Genomic DNA, 19,587 nt, shown 5'->3' on the forward strand with positions numbered 1-19,587 from the left:
TATCAGCCATAGATTGTGGCCGATGGGGGAAGCTCCCCTACCCCACGAGCTAGAATGTTATGCTCTGTATGTGATTTCTTTTATCCCGAGTCTCTACCCCTGAATGATTCCGCCCAGAAGGCCAAGGCTCAAGGAGTTTTGCTAGCTGCCACCCATCTCGCAGTCATCCACCCGACTCGTCGAGTAGTTTTGGGCCTAGACTCCAGTTACTGCATCTCAATTTTAACTGGAGAAGGGATTCCTATAGCCCATGAAGAGATCTGGGAAAAGGTATTTGAGTTAGCTACCCGAACCAAACAGCCATGGTTCGTAGTTCATTGCCCCTCCCATCGTGTAGATAGTAATCCCCTCCATTCCCACCTGGATACTTTACTTAGAAGCCATAGTTTTGAGGGTTCAGGTAAGGACCATTGTGATGTTTTTTATGCAGAACCTAGTGATGTTGATCCCTTTACTCAGTGGTTACATGAACAGTGGGGTCACTTACCTGGTCGCGCCTTACATTCTGTTGTGTCAATGCAGTCCAATCAGAAAGCCGAGGTTACCCGACAGCAATGCACTGAAGCAGTTCTCCGATGCTTCAACTGCCAACAAGCACGAGCCCTTACTCGAAATAAAATAACTACGGGGGCATATGATCCTCAGTATTTCTCTCCAGGGGAAGTATGGCAAGTCGATCTTATTGGTCCCCTCCCAGGAGCCAAACAATACCAAAAGGTATTGTAATAGTGGACCTTGGAACTCGGCAGCTTTTGTGCTACCCCCTACGTAAAACTACTGCCCCTGCGGTTATCACAGCACTCATGCAAGCCATAGCTGCCTGGGGTCCACCCACGGAAATTCAGTCCGATGGAGGACCACCTTTTACCAGCCAACATCTAGCCCAAGCTGTGTCTCAGTGGGGGATATGTCTTCATGTCCATCTCCCATATCACCCACAAAGCAATGGAGTTGTGGAACGACGTATCGGCATGTTAAAAAACCAGCTATGGGCTGCATTGGGAACTCCTGACTTTAAAGGATGGAGTAGAGTTCTATCCCAAGTCCTCATTTCCTTGAACGAGGCGTATTCTAGATGGCCGGAAGTTAAAGCTAAGCCCCGGCCACCATGGAAGCCACAGTTCGCAAACTCTCAACTTGTCTGGGTAACCATTCCCAATGCCAAAGGATCTCGTAACCCAGTCCCAGGTGCCATTCTTAATTCCGGTCAGTTTCCTAACACCTATCATGTCCAAATCGAAAACAACAAACAACCTACGTTAGTCCATCACAATTGGCTTTCTCTTCGATCTTAATTAGCCCGCCTTGAGGGCGTTGTTTGTCCCCTTTTTGTTTTTCAGGTACCAACCCATTCGAGCCCATCACTGGCTGAACAATCTCTACAAGGTAGTGGAATATACCACCATCCCCACCGGCTGTTTGACTTCAGGAGCCGACGAGAACCATCAAGATGGAAAAAATTTAAGTCTGCCACTGAATCTTTAGTTTGGGGATATGTTCAATTTAACCCTCTTTCTTATGCCCTTATTTTAGGTCAGATTGACCAAATGTCCCACAATCTCGAAGCCCTCACTAATTTGACCGCTGAAGGGTTTCGACAAGTCGATTTGGCTCTCACCGTACTAGCTCATTATGCCGAACAGAATCGTCTAATGATACAGGTTATATTGCAGAAGGACTTTTGTATGGCACTCGAGGACCTTGACCCCAGGTTTAAGGACCAATACTGTTTGCGTTTCAAGCCCGGGTGGAACAACGTTTCAGCCGTCACCCAACAGCTGACCTCACTTGCGGTTTGGATTCGCGAACAGTGGGAAGAATGGGACTGGTGACAAACAAAACTTTCCTCTTGGGGACTGAGTACTTGGGCATCCACCATTAAGCAGTGGTTGATTGTATGTGCTCTTGTGTTACTAGCCTTTTTAGTGGGCACTGCTGTTGCAGAAGCTCTTATCCACAAAGTTGTTTCCGCATTCCCTGTTACTGTTACTTATTCTTCCTTTCCCCCCCTTTCTGAAAACAGCAGCTCACCAGAACCTCAATTTACTCAATTGGCTTCTTGCTAATTACCCTTACGTGCTCTCTCACCTTAGGCAACCCCCTTACCGCTTGCTCCGGACAACCACGGGGGCATGTCCGAGTCAGAACTACAACAATGGCTGCCCGTCGCAGGGAGCCATAGCCTGTAATACTTCTAAGGCTGGTATAGGGGGCTCTGTCTGTGAGGTAGAGTGTTTTCCATATAAGGGCATGTAAATTAATAATCTCCCCCTGCTCGCTCCACCCATTGCAGTAAAAGATCAGCCAATGGGCTGACTTGTGCTCAGGCCTGCTACTCCACCCACTGCAGCAAAAACCAACCTATGGGGTGATAAGTTCACAGGCAATAAAACAGGCAGGCAGCCCCTCTCTCACTGGGGATTCGCATCGAGTGAACGCCTGGCCTGATCACCCAGATGCCTTGCACCCCCCACTCTCGAGCCTTACTGAGCGTACTCCGAGTTGGTCGACCCGAGTGGAGACAGTTTATGAGCATGCGACCGGTACTTGTGTTCCTGCTGTCTCCAGAACTGGTATAACACCCCCCCCCCCCCCCGCCATCATCCCTATCCTAATTGATTTCTTAGTAGTCCTTATTGCTTGTCAAGTGACAGTGGCTAAAAAGTTACTAAGTTAGCTTATAAATAGTTGTGGTTTAGGTTTTTTACTGTTTCCTTGTATAAAGTTGTGTAAATAATCAGCCCTATGGACAATACCAGTGTTAATTCAACTGTTCCTAACCCCTGGGCAGTTATTGGGAATTATTGTGATTTAGAAAAGCCTCAGGGAATTGTTTTGTGTTGTCTGGCAATCTGCTTAATTTTTGTTCTGATGATTGTCTGGCGTCATCAAAATAAAATCAGCTTGTGCTTTTTAAAACTCCCAGTTGTGGTCTCATCCTTTCCGGCATCCCTTCGAACCTCGTGTATTACGGGGACTGACAGTATGATGCTTAGAACTGAGAGCCAGGAATCTTGGGTTCTGTTCCTGGTTCTACCACTGACTCAGTGTCTGTCTTTGGACAAATCACTTTCATCTCTCTGTGCTTCAGTTTCCTCCTCTATAAAATGGGGATTATAATACTTCCAGTGTAAGCTCTAATGATTAATATTGGCAAATGCTTTGAGATCCTCAGGCTAGAAATGGGAACAGGGGTGTCTTCCTGCTGGAGGTTGCCCTAAAGGAAAGTCCTTTCTGTTGCCTTATGAAGAAGTATTAAGTGTAAACAGTTGCTGCTCTGTCTGAAGAGATCATTGCAGAGGCAGGATTGGGCTGACGATGAAACATTGCTCCGACTAGCTAATCAAGCGACCTGTTTGCTCGGGACAGCACTGGGAATGAAGAGAATGGTAAAAACAAGTCCTTAATGTTCCTCCCCTTTTTTATCTACTCGATAAGAATAAAATTCCTATTTAGCACCACAGTATGCTCCTTGCTTCTCTAGATTTGATTTAATTACATTTTTGAATGAGGAGTGGAATCACAGTCTAGGGAATGGAGATCCCGACAGCATTAGAATGTTGTGGTGAGAAATGTATTGCAGGTGGCCACGAGAGATAAGCAAATCCAAGCTCCTTTGCTGAAGGGAAAGGGACACAGGAAGGTTCCCTTATTACTGTCTTTAATTACAGGTGAAACAGACGATCTCCAGATTGCAACGTTTATGCATAGCGAGCTCAGAATGAAGCCACAGAGCCCAGCTGGAATGGGACTGGGATTGCCAGTTCTCATAGGGACTGGTTTCCTATTGCACTAGTAATGAATCAACATCCCATTACAATGCCCTGAGGATGAGATGCACAGCTCCACACCTACATGTGTTCATTAAATATCCCCCGGTGCTTTCCAAGAGAGCGGGGGTTTTGCCCTGGAGTTCTGGACATATTCCTTCTGGGGTATCCACGTTCTGCCTCACTTCCCCTGTGCAGCTTCAGCCAACTTCATTACTTTCACGTATGCACCTCATGTACTTGAAAACAGTTAATCAGTTCCCATGTTCAGCACCAGAGATGACAGCATTAGCGTGGTACATCAAATAATGTGTGCCTAAGGGATTCCCTGGCGTGAGAGCTGCTGTTTGCATGAGCATTGTATTAATGTTTTATTATTTGTTCATTATAGAGTTCAGCAGAGAGCAGGAATTCTCGCCCACTCACTCATTGACATGCTGTGACCTCTTCTTCTCAGGTAGCCAATGAATCCTCCTCAAGGAAGGTGCTCCCAAAGCTCATTGCTTCAGCCTCTTCTTCATCAGCCATGGAGCTGAGAGTTGGACTGATCTTGCCTGTGGCCTTGGGCCTTTTGTTCATCTTTACCTCATCTGTCTAAAGTAGGAATGCCTTCCCTGGAACCTTGCTCCCTGCTTTATTCTTTCCCAAGTCCTTGGGGCTAGGAATAGAGGTGCTACCTTACCTATGCTAGCAGCATAATGAAATGAACTCTGGGGTTTTGCAGGGTCCATGGTGGGCACTGTGAGAGGTGAACACGCTAGCACTGTGAAATCAGTAGCCTGCACAAATGTAGCTTGCAGGCTGGATGGGAAATGGTTATGGGCTTGGCTGCTAGAACTAATGTTGCAGGGGTACTGTTTGAAGTCATTTTCATTATATACATGGTTTACAGGTTGGTTCAGTGGCTCTCAGCACCCTCACTATACAAATTGTTCCAGCACCCCTGGTTATTGTAAGTAACATTGGTCCAAGGTCAGCTGGTCCCTTCCTGTGAACATCAATATGGGGGTCCCCTTCCATTCCTCCACAAGATCCTGGAAATGACCCCCATCATTTCAAGGGGCATCCATAGAAACAGAGACTTACAGCTACCAGGAGCTGTTCCTGACAGTAAATTGCTTCTGCATATCAATCAAAGCTCTCCCAGCATGAGTGTCATGAGAAAATCTAGTGATAGAAATCTCCTGTCATCCCCACAGTTGCCTCTGCCCCAGGCAACAGCAGACAAGGACACAGTCACAGGGCTGATCACTGGACTAGGGAACAGGAGTCCCTGACTTCTAGCCCCATCTCTGCCACAGATTCACTTTGAGAGCTTGGCAAAGTCCCTCTTCCTCTACTTTGTAACATGGATACAATAATGTTGACCTTGGAGGGACACCATGATGATGAATTGGTTAATAGACTCTGCTCTGAAAATGTAAAATGCTAGACATTCTGAAACATTTAGCTACCATTTTATAGTTAGTGCACGTGAATATGCTCTCCAATCTCTGCAAATCAACACTACAGCCCAATTCCCATTTCACACTTCGTGGCCCCTGCAGCAGTCAGCAGTACCTGCTGATGGAGAGCCAGGTTGTCTGCCTTCCATTCTATTTAAACTACAGAAGCTTATTTCTCCTGGCATGTCACACTTGATCGGCCCCCACCCTAAGTATTTACAGTGCCATGGAACATCTACCCCATTCATTTAGGCCCTAGGGTTATCTAGCATCCCTCCCCCCATATCTTGAGACCCTAATAGCTTTTCAACAGAAGCTTGGGATGCTGGGTATTTTCTCACATGGGCCTCATTGTCAAGAGGACAGTTCTTTCCCTTTGGGCCTCTCAGAATAACTTAGCAGGCTTATAAATATTGCAGCACTTGTCCTAACCCAGCATTGAGAAAATGTGCTTTGAATCCATGTAACAAGCTGTCCAGTTGAAATCAGAGCAGGTTAACTTGCCAAGGTCAGGAAAGGAGGTATGTAGATTCTTTTTGAATAGTTCTATATACCGTTTCTAGTACCTTTCTTGGAATAAGAGGGCGATGCTTAGGAACAGCTCAGATACTGAGATCCAGGGCTGTCAAGTAAAGCTGAAGGAGTTTGTGTAGCTGGCAAAGCAGCACCCCTGGGCCTAATGGACAAAGGAGAACTCAAAATAGATTATAAATCAAGATTAATACATAACAAGATTCATGGTTATATCAGATTCTTGTATGTATTGAGGGGCAACAATTTATGTGTGGGTTCATGGACGGATCAGATATACTCTATTGTGGGACAATAATCACACCAGGTGTAAGCTTATACCAGATAGATACCCCCTCCCTTGAAGATAACACTGCTACCTTGTACTATTCCTTTAATTAAAATTGGGTGTTTTATTTACTTGCATTGAAATTGTCTAATGTATCATGGCTGAATTCTTCCTGGTCAGAACCTCTTTAAGCTAAACAGAATCCCTCTTTCACAAGGTCCTCTTACTACAATGATGAATCAATCCAAGATGGATTTCTTTTGTGAATAAATATCATTATATGATACATGCACACATCATTAAATAGCTTGTGTCTGTTAGAATTAATACACAAAGCCCTCCTGCAAATGCTTACACCATGTGCTTAACTTTACAAAACCTTTTGCAGCCTCATCTAAGTGCCCATCTTTCTTTGCAGCATTTGGAATACTAAGCAAACTTGCACACAATTAAATAGAAGTTGGATATAATCACCAGAAAACCCCCATCCACTTCATACCCACTGTGTGTGTATGTCTGTGGGGGAGGGCTGTTTCACTATTTCACTGCTAGTCTATTACAGGATAGTTCATCTTGGAACAAGTTTTCTGCTGAGATACAAAACAGGACAACTTGCCATCTTCCAGATATATGCAGGCACCCAGGGTAAGCAGTTCTTGGCAGACACCACCCTTTTGTTCTTTATTTGTCCTGCATCTTGCACAACTGGTTCCTGGTGCATGACTGAGGCTCCTAGTACAACCGCAATACAAGTAATACCACCTATTTATGCATCACCCACATATTACATACCATATGCCAGGTAGATGGATGTGATAAATGGAGATGTGTATGATAAATTTCACAGGCATAAGACCAATGCCTCACCTTTGATCACATCACCTACCCTCAGCCCAGCAATCCAGCTTCCTGAAACTCATTCTGACCTTCTGAATACCTGTGTCACTCCAAATAGCTGCCTTTAAAAAAATAAGCCTACTACCTATCTAAAGATAAATCCCCCCCCCCCAATGGATTTCTTCCGAAATTATACCTGGGACTCTAGATCTAAAGCGCCAGGGGAATTTCCCCCAGGGGTGTTGGAACAATATGTATAGTGGGGTGCTGAGAGCCATTGAACCAAACTGAATATATTGGAAACCACTTCAAGCCAGAGGGGATGGTAGCACCTTCAGTTCCATCGCGTATGCTACTGAGACCCTTTCAGACACAGACCCATGACTTTGCTTCTTTTTATGGAAATGGCAAAAGCAAACCAAAACAAAATCACATATCCCTATGCTCTCAATGTCCTTGCCATGATTAGAATGCACATCACAATGATGCCTGACATACAGCAGTCTAGTTTAGTATAACACACCATCACGACACTCGGTAACTTAAAAACTCAAATCACACTTTGCTCTGATCACTGCAGGTGACTGTGTATGAGCTCTGGGGGCGTTTACTCCAGAAAGCGAAAAAGGCAGGGTAATTCATACAGACCTAACTGGATACTTTGAACATCTCCCCTAGCAGAGAGCAGCCACCCTGCTCTTCTTTACCTATTTCATATCTCACAACTGCTACCCTATGTAAATATATTTTCATGATCAGTTTGAAGTCAAGCACAAAGAAAGGTAATGGCAGTTCAAGTGCCTACTACAACAACCTACTCTTTGAGCTCATCTCTGGCCAACAGTTGAGAGCTTGCCGGTACCCCAGCTAAAGAGGAATCATAGATGAGGGAAGAAGAGGAGACACTGTGCACTGGATATGGTGGGCCAAATTTGTCTCTGTCTTCACTCACATGATAGCACTGGAGTTAGCAAGCTCTGTATATTTTCCTAATGAAGCAAGCTCCTAAGATAAGAGCAGTCAGCTTTTGGAAAGTGAATCTGGTGCTGGTTGAAAGGAGCAGGAATTACAGCCTCTACTTAGCCTCAGAACAGGCACTGCCAGCTTAGAATCATAGAATCCTAGAGCTGGAAGAGACTTCAGGAGGTCATCAAGTCCAGCCCCCTGCCCAAAGCAGGACCAATCCCAACTACTGTATATAACCCACACCCGAGTATTACCCACACCCGTGTATTACCCGCGTTTTTTCCTGATTGAGTAAAAAAATCTTACATACCCGGCACACATGTACAGCCCGCGGGAGGTGAACCGCGGGTACTTAATGAAAGATAACGAGGGTAATTAACTCAGGCGGCAGGGTCTGAGTCTGTCGCGCAGAAGCATTTGACGTATTTGAGCTCCCAGATACACAACTGCCAAAGCGCAGAGTAGATGGCCACAGCCCAACAGGGCAAACAGGCTGACTTCCCCGGGGTGAGCTGTCTGCCCCAGGCTGCATGGGAAGGGAAGGTGACTGGGCTTACCCCTCGCACCATCTCCAACCCTCTCCAGCTGCCTTTCGGGGTGCTGTGCACTCTCCCCGGGGTGAGCTGTCTGCCCCAGGCAGCCGGAGCCAGGAGCTGAGCCAGGAGCTGAGCAAAGGAGCTGTGTCCTTCAACAGAGCACCCTCCCCACACACACACGGAGAGGCAGCCATGTTCGGACAGACACAACAGAGGGAAGAAGGTCGCCGGGTATTCCCACAGCAGGGGAATCTCCTCTCCCTCCCCACAGCTGATTACCTCTTCCCTGAATTCTCATCCCCCTCTGCTCTGCCTGCTTGGTCCCTCCCTGTGACAGCTGCTCAGGCTACAACAACAATTCTGATTCGGCACCTCAACCATCACCGAAGTAAAAAAACCTGTATTTACACGCAGACGAATATAGCCCGGGTGTGTGTGTGTGTAAAACTTTTCATAACCCGCGAGTTATCTATGCTAAAACATGGTAAATCAACCCAGCCGAGACTTAAAAACCTCTAGGGATGGAAATTCCACCACCTCCCTAGGTAACCCATCCCAGTGCTTCACCACCCTCCTAGTGTCCAAACTAGACCTCTTCCACTGTAACTTGAGACCATTGTTCCTTGTTCTGCCAACCATCACTACTGAGAACAGCCTTTCTCCATCCTCTTTGGAACCTCCCTTCAGGAAGTTGAAGGCTGCTATCAAATCCCCCCTCAGTCTTCTCTTCTGCAGACTAAACAAACCCAAATCCCTCAGCCTTTCCTCATAGGTCATGTGCTCCAGCCCTCTAGGTCATGTGCTCCAGCTTCTCCCATGGTGTAGTTCCAATGTGTATGGATGCCCTACCCAACTTCCCATTCAGTCTTAGGTCCTACACTGAGACTGTCAAAGGAACCAATTGGAACCCCATGAGATAGGGAGTCCTGTGATATGCAAAGCGATGGCTCTGAAGGGAAGGATGGCCTCTTGGATGGCTAGGCCCAGAGGTTTGAAACATGAGGACAGAACTCTTGAACTGGATTCTTAGGCAATGGGAGGCAATATAAACAGCAGAGCTGTGGGGTGATGAGCCCACCGGAATGCCTGACACGTAATAGAAAGTCTCAGGGTATGTCTACACTAGCCCCCTAGTTCGAACTAGGAAGGCTAATGAGGGCAACCAAAATTGCTAATGAAGCGTGAGATTTAAATATCCTGCACTTGATTAGCATATTCTCGGCCGGTCGCCATTTTGGAAACTGACTAGCCCGAAGTAACTGCCCGCGTCTACACGCAGCAGAAAAGCGCGATTCCAAGATAAACCCCTTAGTTCCAATTAACAGTTAAACCTCATGGAATGCCCAGGGAGGTTAAAATGTTCCCCTATAGGTTTATGTGTCTGATTTGTGTTCATTTATCCTTTGTTGCAGCTTGGGTAAGTGTTGGACTCTGGATTCTGTCATTTCCACTCCAGCTCATCTGATGAAGTGGGTTTTTACCCACAAAAGCTCATGACCTAATATATTTGTTAGTCTCTAAAATGCCACAGGGCTGCTCATTGTTTTTAAAACTACAGACTAACACGGCTACCCCTCTGAGATTTTCTTATAAAAACATAGATCAGTTCTGCGTCTGCTCTCTTATGCTAGCCCCATACCCATTTAATGTCATTAACAGAGCCGTTTCCCCAGTGTTATGACTGATGGAATATTTCGCAGCAGAAAAGCCCTGCTGAGAAGCAGCATTTCACTTCAGAGCAAGGCAGCCATAAATGTTACTGTTGCTAGGGAGATGAAGATGCCCAGAAATTACACAGATTAACAATGATTACTTGTAAACGATTCCCCTGGGCCATAGAAACCATTAGTGTCTTTTCCCAGAGCCACTGCTGTGGGAGAACAGACTAGGCGCTGGCTGACAAGGACATAGTTCCATACCTGAGCTAGCTGCACTTTGGAAACCCTCAGACAATTGTTCTTTGCTCACTCTATGACTGTAAACATCCTCCGGTGCCTGCAGCTGCTCTGCCCATTATAAGGCCATTTGTGATACATACAGTTGAACAATTTAGCCACAAGGTCAAGATCTGGAGAAAAATGGGCAGGAAATCGGACCCTTAATTTCTTGCAGCCAGCCCTCTATTCTGACTGAAGGATGGGAGCGCCATTTCAGAAGAGATCACAGGATGGAGCAGAGGCAGGTGTGCTTGCTGCTTCTGCTGGGACGTAGCAGTCCCAAATGGAGCCGGAGCTCAGGACTGGGAGATAGTCCAGGAAAGAAAAGATGGAAGGGGTTTTCTGGAAACTTACCTAATAAAAGACCTAATCCTGATCATCTTTGTGTCTGGCTTATTCATCATTTCTTTGGGTTACGCACATACATGCCTCTTCGCTGTGACATGGGTATCACACCATTGGCTGTGTCTAGACTACATGCCTCTGTTGTCAGAGGCATGTAGATTAGACACATAGGCAAAGTCAAATGAAGCCGCGATTTAAATGATCACGGCTTCATTTAAATTTACATGGCTGCCGCGCTGAGCCGACAAACAGCTGATCAGCTGTTTGTCCGCTCAGCGCGCTAGTCTGGACGCTCCCCTGCCAACATCAAAGCCCTTTGTCGGCAGCCCTATTATTCCTCGTGGGATGAGGTTTACCGGGGCTGCCGACAAAGGGCTTTGATGTCGGCAGGGGAGCGTCCAGACTAGCGCGCTGAGCGGACAAACAGCTGATCAGCTGTTTGTCGGCTCAGCGCGGCAGCCATGTAAATTTAAATGAAGCCATGATCATTTAAATCGTGGCTTCATTTGACTTTGCCAAAACAACAAATCTACATGGCTCCATCGACGGAGCCATGTAGTTTAGACGTACCCATTATGGGTGTGCACACGCATACAGACGCATGCAGAATTTGTGTTTCTGCAGACGGAGGCAGAACCTAGGGACTGCAGGGGCTAGCTCCATTGTGATGGAAATAGTGTGGCAGCTCCATCCCCGTGCAGGGACAAGAAGTTGAGGCAGGAGAAAGACATCTCACACACACACAGTCACTCTTTAGCATGCTGCTGTTCGCCCCTCAGCCAAATAAATGCTGATATTGAGTCCAAGTTAAACTCTGCCATCCCAAAGACTAGAGTAGACATTTCTGGCTAACATATCAAATCGAAAAATGGTAAGCCATAGGCTAGTAAAGGGACATCTTCCATCTGCTGTTGGAGACCTGATGCCAGCTTCTTTGTACATGACAGGGCTTAGAAACTGAAGACTTATTAGAGCATGAAGATGATAGAGAAGGAAGCCACATGACAGATGCTAGTGACATTGCTTGATGCACTGCTGGAAGGCTAGGGTACTACCTTGAGGAGGAGCATATGAATTTTCATAAATAAACACAATCTTCCAATCTTTGTCCAAGGCACCACTGCAGGATAGGAACCTACATTTTCTAATGCTCTGCCCAGTCTTGTTTGAGAACTCCCTGGAGTTGAACTGTCCATTAAATCTCTTGGGAGAGTGTCCACGGCCCAATCTATCACATGGTCAGGCTATTTCTCCTAAATTTTTACCTTTCTTCATTTTGTTCCATTAATTCTTAGTTATACCTCAATTCAACACCTTAAATACATTGTCTTCTCTTTCAAATGCACATAGATGGTGTAATTGCAAGGTGCATTCAAAAAGCCCATACAAAGAGGCAATCAAAAGCATATGCTTCATCGCCCATTTTTAAATGCTGCATTTAGAAAATGTATTCCAAAACTCAAACAAGATTTCACTCTATCTACAAATACTCTGTATATGTATCTAACTACTTTCTATTTCCGTTCCTTTGTAGTCTAATTTATGCCAATAATTAGTTTATCACTGGGGTTCACTAAAGAACAGTCTTCTAATAAGACCACCCTCCTCTTCCCCCACCCTCCCAGAAAGTTGATTGCTGCTGTTGCTGCTGCTGCATGGTGACAGAAAATCCAATTATTGCTCAATGGCCCTTCACTATGGGGGAGCATGTCGATAATAGAATTCATGGAAGGTGAAATTCAGCTGGTTCAATTTACATTTAAACCCAGTGCAAAGCAAGTGCATGTTTAAGATTCAGGCAGCCATGCCAGCTGGCTGGAATCTTTTGCCATGGAAGGCTTTTAAAGTTACTTTCCAGAAACAAGGATGCCTTCTTGAAATGAAGACACCCTGAGCTGTACTCCCAGCATTACTACACAAGGAAGAGGCTTCCCTTCCAATTGAGGAAGACGAGATCTTGCGCAAAAGGGGGTTTTTGCACAAAAAGGCACCATCTACACAGCACTTTTTTGCTCAAAAACCTCTTCCGCAAAAAGGATCTGGAGACAATATGCAAATTAGAGTGTGAGATATGCAAATGAGCACTCCATTTGCATTTCCGCTTCTGGAAAAAGTTCGTAGTGTAGCCGTCGCCTCAGAGTCCTAGATTCAAAGCTCATAAGGCAAGAAGGAACCATTCTGATCAGCTAGTCTGACCTCCTGCATATAACTCAAGCAGCAGAATTTAATCTAGGGTGACTCCTGTATTAAGCCCACCAGTTAAGGCTGAGCTAAAGTGTATATTTTAGAAAGCCATTCAGTCTTGATTTGAAGATGTTGGGTGATAGAGAACACACCGCCTTCCTAGATACATTGTTACAATGAGTACTTACCCTCACAATTAAGAATGTTTTGCCTTAATTGCAGCCTGAATTAATCTACTTCAACTTGCAGTCATTGGGTCTTGCTATGCCTTTGCTTGCTAAATTAAAGAGCACTCAACTATCAGAAATCTTCTCCCCATGTAGGTTCTTCTAGATCAGTAGTCCCCAACGTGGTGCCCACAGGCGCCATGGCACCCGCCGGGGCATTTATGTGCACCCACTGAAACATCTGGTCTGGCCCCGCCCCCGACGTGCAGCACATGCGTGTTGCCGGCCCTGGGCTCAGGGTACGTGGGCGGCCCCTGCCCCAGGCATGCAGCACATGTGCGGTGCCAGCCCTGGGCTCAGGGTGCGTGGGCGGCCCCCACCCCCGGGCACGCAGTGCATGCGTGGCCCCACCCCTGAAAGCGTGGCGTGTGAGCGGCCCCGCCCCTGGATGCCCAGCACGTGAGCGGCCCCGCCTCTGGGCGCCCGGCAGCCATGAAAGGTTGGGGACCTCTGTTCTAGACCATATTTAGCTCACCTCTTCCATCTCGGTAGCTTTTCAAAGAGCCTCTGATGTATTTCACTGTAAGACAAGATTTCCAGCCCTCAAATCATTTCTGCAACTCTTTTCTGAATCCTTTTCAATCTGTGAACATCAGTTTAAAAGCATGAACATCAGAACTGGTCGCAGTATACCAGTCAGAGTCTTGCTAATGTCCTATGCTGTGCTAATTCTAAGCCTTTTTAGGCCATTCACCACACACATATACTGAGGGGCTGCATCTAGACTGGCATGATTTTCTGGAAATGCTTTTAACAGAAAAGTTTTCCATTAAAAGCATTTTCGGAACAGAGTGTCTAGATTGGCACGGACGCTTTTCCACAAAAGCAATTTTTTCGGAAGAGCGTCCGTGCCAATCTAGACATGCTTTTCCGCAAAAAAGCCCCGATCGCCATTTTCACGACCGGGGCTTTTTTGCGCAAAACAAATCTGAGCTGTCTACAGTGGCCCTTTTGTGTAAAAGCTTTGCGCAAAAGGGACTTTTGCCTGAACGGGAGCAGAATAGTATTTCCGCAAAAAGCACTGATTTCTTACAGTAGGAAGTCAGTGCTTTTGCGGAAATTCAAGCGGTCAGTGTAGACAGCTGGCAAGTTTTTCCGGAAAAGCCGCTGATTTTCTGGAAAAACTGGCCAGTCTAGACACAGGGAGTATAATTTCATTATCCTTAATCCACCCCTAAGAGTGATAGTCAGAAACATTGCTAAATCCCAGGATCCAGATACCTGCATCCAGTGCACAAGAATATTTCCATTTGTAGTTGCCATGACCCCATACACATACACTTCCAGTAAAGATTTTAATTTCCTCATAAAAGCACGAGAATAACATCTCTGTCCCACATTTCTTCCTTTGTCATATTTAGCAAACATTCCCCCATCCCCGGGTTTCTTATCAACCACACTGAGTATGATATGGCTCTGCCATTCTTTAATCTGCTCATCTGTCAGCAGGGTCATCATCTCCGTTCTGGGAATAATGTTGATTAACTTGTGCTCCATTATGTGTCAAATGTATTAAAGGGCTATATCCTGATTAACTCTGGGGTAGGGGGTTCCTATTGCTTGAGGATACAGCAATAGCTTTAGAAGTAGAAATGTTTGGATTGTGGATGTCATTTTCCATGAGCTCAAAATAGTTTTAAGATCAGTCACATTTTGGAAAGGGAACACTCGAGGGTGCTCTTTAGGAACATAAAATCAGGCCCTATAGGCCATAACTCCCACCAAAGTAAAGAGGCGACTCCTTTTGGCCCATCTGATGAATTGTAAATTAAGCGCTCCCTCTTACAGATGATGCCCCTTGTTACAACTACCATGTTCCAGACCTTGGCAGGGAATCAGAAAGTGACTGACTACGCCAGTAATTTCAAACATGTAAGCATCCGCCTCAGAGAAGAATAATTAATGATTCTCGGGTTCCTCCACAGAGCAGAAAAAGTCTCTGTCCTGCAGTTCTGTTTGTGGGGTTTTTTTAAACAATGATTTCCCATCACAGCCTTTAGCTGCTTTTAATTGCTGTGTTCCTGAGAAGCATTTCAGCTAGTAGAGAAGACACATAACCAGAAAGCGGAAGCACTGGATAAACAAACACAAAAAGACAGCACGAAAATCCACTGCTGCAAATGCTGGCCAATGCACTAAATCAGGGGTAAGCAACCTTTCCCAAGTGGCGCGCCAAGATTTAACCCTCCTGCCACGGGACACGCCACTCTGCCAGGAGAGGGGAGGGGGTCACTCCACCGCTCGCTCTGATTGGTCTCCTGCCCTGGGCTCCCCTCCAGCTTTTCCTGTGGGGAGAGGAAGAGCAGCGTGCACTTCCCCAGAAGCCAGATTTAGCACGGAGCCTCAGGGCTTCCCCTCCACCACCACCACCACAGGAAGCCGGTGCTGGCTCCAATCTTACAGGGGTGTGATGCTGGATTGCCAACATGGGCCAGTATGACTGGGAGGGGTCAGGGAAATGGGCAAGGAGGGGTGAGCATGTGGGTGACCTTGGGGTGTCCAGCCCTCCTAGGAATGGGATCCCATAGGGTCCGGTCCATGGTGCCCTTGCCTTCCTGCCAGGTACCCGGGGACCAACACAGCTTTGGGGCAGGGGGACCCCCCCACCCATTTTCCTCTCCCCTCAGCTGCCCACGCCACTGCTCAGTGCTGGAGCCACAGCACTTGCCCTCTAAAGCAGTGGTTCTCAAACTTTTTGGTCTGTGGACCACCTGGCTCAATGCAAACCTTTCCACAGACCACCAGTTCTTAATGGAAACTCACCGTTAATTACATAATTATGCCCAAGCCATTTTGCTAGTGCTGCAGCGAGGGAGACTGGTTTAATTTAAATGATTAAACTGATTAAGCATTTTAACAGTCTCATGTTAATATATCAAACTTCATTTTAAATAAATCAAATATTAATTTATGTCCAACACAAAAGGTTTCAATGTTTTTTTTATTTATGACAGAGGTAGGGAACTATCAATTGGGGACCACACAAGTTAAAAGCATAAAAAAACCCTCCAAAGCCCATCAACCCTCTGAGTCTAATTCCATCACAACCCCAGTCCCTAATTCCCCCATTACCTCCATCTCACGTGGTGGTGTCTGCTTGGGGATGTCCCGGACAAGCCCCATGGGCAGGGCAGCCTGTTCCCACCCACCCCCAACCTGTGAGTCTCCCCATGCCTGCGGGACTGGGACAGGCAGAGCAGTAGCATCATGCATGTTGGGGCAGGACTTCAATCCAGAGGCTCTGCGCGGGGTCCCTGTGCCACCCAGTGGAAGTGAGCGGGGAGCCGGAGTGGCTCTCAGGGGCACTGGGGGCGGACTCCCCCATCCCATTGCTTCCTTTTCCTCCAGCTCCCACACATGTCAGTCACACTGGGGTAGGCGGAGCAGCCTTGGGTCCAGATTAAATGCATCTGATGATACTGAGGTAGATGGCAAATGTCATTGCAGAACCTTTGGCCATTATCTTTGAAAACACGTGGAGATCAGAAGAGATCCCAGATGACTGGGAAAAGGCAAATGTAGTGCCCATCTTTTAAAAAGGGAAGAAGAACAATCTAGGGAACTACAGACCAGTCAGCCTTACCTCAGTCCTCAGAAAAATCATGGAGGGGACCCTCAAGGAATCAATTTTGAAGTACTTGGAAGAGGGAAAAGTGATCGGGAATAGTCAACATGGATTCACAAAGGGCAAGTCATGCCTGACCAATCTGATTAGCTTCTATGATGAGGTAACTAGCTCTGTGGATATAGGAAAGTTAGTGGATGTGATATATCTTGACTTTAGCTTTTGATACTTTCTCCCACAATATTCTTGCCAGCAAGTTAAAGGAGTATGAATTGAATAAATGGACGGTAAGATGGATAGAAAGCTGGCTAGAATGTCAGGCCCAGCGGGTAGTGATCAACAGCTCGATGTCAGGTTGGCAGTCAGTTTCTAGTGGAGTGACCCAAAGATCTGTTCTTGGACCGATTTTGTTCAACATCTTTATTAATGATCTGGATGAGGGGATGGATTGCACCCTCAGCAAGATGATACTAAGCTAGGGGGAGAGGTAGATATGCTGGAGGGCAGGGATAGGGTCCAGAGTGACCTAGACAGATTTGAGGATTGGGCCAAAAGAAATCTGATGAGGTTGAACAAGGACATGTGTAGAGTCCTGCACTTGGGATGGAAGAATCCCAAGTATTGTTATAGGCTGGGGACCGACTGGCTAAGTAACAGTTCTGCGGAAAAGGACCTGGGGATTACAGTGGATGAGAAGCTGGGTATGAGTCAACAGTGTGCCCTTGTAGCCAAGAAGGAGAATGGCATATTAGGTTGCATTAGGAGGAGCATTGCCAGCAGATCTAGAGAAATGATTATTCCCCTTTATTCGGCACTGGTGAGGCCACATCTGGAGTATTGTGTCCAGTTCTGGGACCCCCACTATAGAAAGAATGTGCACACATTGGAGAGGGTCCAGCAAAGGGCAACCAAAATGATTAGGGGGCTGGAGCACATGCCCTATGATGGGAGGTTGAGGGATTTGGGTTTGTTTAGTCTGCAGAAGAGAAGAATGAGGGGGGATTTGATAGCAGCCTTCAACTTCCTGAAGGGAGGTTCCAAAGAGGATGGAAAAAGGCTGTTCACAGTAGTGATGGATGGCAGAACAAGAAGCAGTGGCCTCGTTACAATGGGGTAGGTCTAGGTTGGATATTAGGAAAAACTATTTCACTAGGAGGGTGGTGAACCACACTGGAATGGGTTACCTAAGGAGGTGGTGGAATTACCATCCCTAGAGGTTTTTAAGTCTTGGTTTGACAAAGCCCTGGCTGGGTTGATTTAGTTGCAATTGGTCCTGCCTTGGGCATGGGGCTGTAACTGACGACCTTCTGAGTTCTCTTCCAACATTATGAGTCTATGATTCTATAAAGTTCTTTACTTCTTTGCTGCATCCTAACTTTAGTAATTATATGTACTCAGCTCTGTACAGAACAAGTAGAAAGACATAGTCCCTGCATCCATTCCATAAAGCCCAGCAGCACACTGGATACATTGAGCCAAGTGGCCAATGTTAGGTATGTACAAAGAGTTAGGGTATGTGTGCGACGTGTCCAGCATTCAAGCATAACTTCACGAGATTGCAGTAGTCAGCGTGAGAGAATATGGTTATTGCCATTGGGATGCAGAAGAAAGAGAATAGATTTTGGAACTACTGCAAGGGAAGAATCAATAAGAGGAAGAGAAGAGTTTAATGCAAATCCCGTTGTGCATTAAAGAATCACAAAGCACCCAGCTGGATTTCCCCCGCAAAACGCTTGACTTGTTAAATAATGCAAAGATTCCCATGGCGTAACACAGAGGTTCCCAACCTTTTCAAGCAGATGGACCCCTTTTCAATCTATTACAATTTTACAGACCCCTCCTCTCCAACAATACATATGTTTTCAAACATTCCATTACTTGATAATAAGGTGGCCAACACATCCTTTGGCCCACGCTGCTTCCTCAACTCCTGCCTCCTCAATTCCCTGCCCATCCACAGAGGATATGGCGAAGGGGCTTTCATGGCCAAAGGCAGCTGTTGCCTCGTACTCCTCCCTTGGCTGGGCACAGAGCCCTGGGGGAGAAAAAAAAGAAAAGGAAAAGAAAAGTAAGGATCGGGCCCACAGCGGGACTGGGGGAGGAGCGGGCTGGAGTGTAAACAGCAATGCAGCTGGTAGCGGGAGAATGAATGGTTGCGAATGGTGAGCCCCGGGCGAGAATCACGTAGTGAAAAGTCCCAGTCCTGTGGTGGGCCCGATCCTTACTTTTAAAATTTCCATGGACCCCCTACAATATCGTTACGGACCTCTAGGGATCCACGGATCATAGGCTGGGAACTACTGGCGTAACAGATAAAACAGCATTTTATCAGCTTAAATGCCTTTGGAGCAGCTCTCATCAGAGTTCTTCTGTAGATAGACACGGGCGCAGGGGAAAGCATTAGCTGCAATGAAGCATCTTCCCACACACCCATCCACACCTCCCCTCCCCCATACACACACACACAGTTCCAGACAATAGGATTTCAGCAGACACCCCATTTTTTTGTTAACCTGTGTGCAATTAACTCAGAGATCATGAACATTTTCGTTACTGGAGCTACAGAAGCACCATGCAAAGCTCATGTCTAACAAATGCAGCGTCTATGTATCACTGCAAAAGATGTCAAAGCAACAGAAATGATTGGGACTGGAGGGAACAATTTATGAGAAAAATAATGCAGGGTATTGAAAAATGTAAAAGTATTATAAGCTCTTGTGTTAATTTGTAAGATGTTTCCTGCTTGCAGGCTGGGGGTGTTTGTAGGGACGTGTGCAAAGGAATCTGCCTGCAGAGAGCCAGCCTAGAAGAAGGAGGGAGGGAGCGTTGTGTCTCCGCTTTAGGGGACAGCTTGCTTTGCCTCTCTGTCGGGGAGTCTTGTGTGCTATTGTTCTGAATTTTAAGATATAAAGTCAGAATGCATTGCAAACTTCCAGCAAAAGTAATGTGTTTTTTTCTCGCTGCTCTGTGGGGATG

This window comes from Pelodiscus sinensis, chromosome 13, assembly GCF_049634645.1.
Source record: "Pelodiscus sinensis isolate JC-2024 chromosome 13, ASM4963464v1, whole genome shotgun sequence".
In the NCBI taxonomy this organism is placed as follows: Eukaryota; Metazoa; Chordata; order Testudines; family Trionychidae; genus Pelodiscus; species Pelodiscus sinensis.